The following is a 2,251-nucleotide window of genomic DNA, read 5'->3' as shown; positions in this document are numbered from 1 at the left end:
AAAATGAATGGAACCATTTCCCTGTTTGGCCGCTAGGTTTTATGGGTATTATGACACCTCCACTGTGGGGTTCTATTCTACAAATGCAAATTAACCCTCTATGCTACCACATAATTCACTGTACAGGATTACAAAAGTATTGACATTTAGCTTTAAATTAACATCAAGAAAACAGGGCCATGTTCAGTAAGAGAACGTTGTGGAGGTTGCAGATAGAAATGCCAAGACGAGAGCTGATGTGATTCCTTATTATCAGTGGCAATTTTAGCATGTAAATCTAGGTGGGGCAAACTCAACATATTTTTTTATTTTATTTTTACCCCCTTTTCTCCCCAATTCTGTGACATCCAATTTGCAGTTACAGTCTTGTCTCATCACTGCAACTCCGGTACGGACTCGGGAGAGACGAAGGTAGAGATCCCCTAACCCGGACAGGGCTGGGTCAACTGTGCGCCGCCCCATGGGTATCCCGGTCGCAGCTGGCTGCAACAGAGCCTGGACTCGAACAAGGATCTCTAGTGGCACAACTAGCACTGCCTTAGACCACTGCGCCACTCAGGAGGCCAAACTCAACAATAAACAATACATTAATTGCACTATAACGGTGACAAACAGTGCCTACATAAAGCTGTTCCATAAAGATGTTCTTTTCAGCCCCATGGAGTGAATCCTTACCACCGCTACAGCTGGCTATCAGCGGATCCTTGTCGAAAGAGTTCATTCAGCCTCATTTACTGCCTTTTTAAAAACATAGCTGATAAGGCTGACTTTCTTAAACAAATGTGGTTTCTACTGACAATTGAGATGTACAAACTATGGCATAAGGGAACGATGAGCAATGCGTAATTTTGATTAAGATATTAATGAGTGAGCTAAGACGGACGGAGTCAATGTAACAATTTGTTTAACACTTTTGAACGTACAGTGACAGAATTCAGAACATGGGCCGTTCTTACAGTATTCTCCCTGTACACCAAGTCAGAACCGTAGTATAAATAAAGGGGGCCTATAAGCAGACAATGAAATCTCTTACAATAGTTGATGATGACATTTCTCTAAAGCAGGCTATAGGCTACATGTGCAACACCAAGTCAGAACAGTAGGCTAAGTTATGAGGGGAAAGGGACCAAATTATTAGGGTGAGGCACATGGGCTACTAACAGCTTACTACACAACATAGACTTAGTATTACTTTCTTTGCTACAGTACACATATCACATAATTTATGCAGTAGCATACATGACATTTTCGGACCCTTGTTCTATGTGCTCACTTGAACAGGAAGGTGGTGCAGAGGTCCTTCTTGTGGGAAAATTGTCATCAACTTTGTCATTCTCTGGATTTATAGTGCGTTCAAGACAACTGGGAACTCGTAAAAAAAAAGTTAAAAAAGGAAAATCATGACATCAGTGATCTTCAGGTCGGAGCTCTTGAAAGACGCTTGAGTTCCTGACTTGGATAACCGTTTTAGCCAGTCTGACCTCGTTTTTCCGAGTTCCCAGTTGTGAGTTTACAGTTGTTTATTCAACCCTTTCTGGTCCATGGGGTTGCATGTGAATGTGTATCCTTTAAAGCTTGAAAAAGACTTGAACCACACACCCTCTCTACTAAATAGCAGGCTAGTGATTGCTTTGCAACATTTGCAGTTTGCCACTGACTCCAAAATATGAGTGACATAACACTGAGCCAATCACAGCGCAACTAGAGAACATAACCAACCAAAACTCTGTATGTTTCTGCTGGCTGCTCCACCACCACAGATAGGACTGAGCTAGCCTGAAACACCTGCATTTTGGAGCTGCCTTACTCTAGAAAGCAAAAAAAGATACCATGTTTTTATGCGATTTCAATAACTCAAATGTTTTTTGTTACACTGTTTGCAAACTGATATGTAACACCTTTAATGCCAAAATAGCATGCAAAACAGACAGGTGGGGCTCAAAACATGTGGGGCTCTGCCCTGTAATGGGGTATTCATTACGCCGATTCTGTTGAATCGGTTTTCGGTTTCTTAACCGAAAGCAAACTGAACGAAACTGGGTGGAAACTACCTGAATTTGTCCAAAATAAATGATTGTGCTAGTTGCAAAACGGAACGTTTCCAATTGTTTGGCTAATAATTCACCACTACACACCTGCGGAACACTTCCCAGGGAGCGGAAAAATGTGTCGCGGAGACGCGCATTACTTCGCATGCGCGTTCAAGTGGAACCCTCCCCAGTGAGGTGCGCATACACACAAACACGCCTGT

Source organism: Oncorhynchus keta, chromosome 2 (genome assembly GCF_023373465.1).
Source record: "Oncorhynchus keta strain PuntledgeMale-10-30-2019 chromosome 2, Oket_V2, whole genome shotgun sequence".
Taxonomy (NCBI): Eukaryota; Metazoa; Chordata; class Actinopteri; order Salmoniformes; family Salmonidae; genus Oncorhynchus; species Oncorhynchus keta.
The sequence above is the reverse complement of the archived record's forward strand: the minus strand, read 5'-3'. Positions refer to the sequence as shown.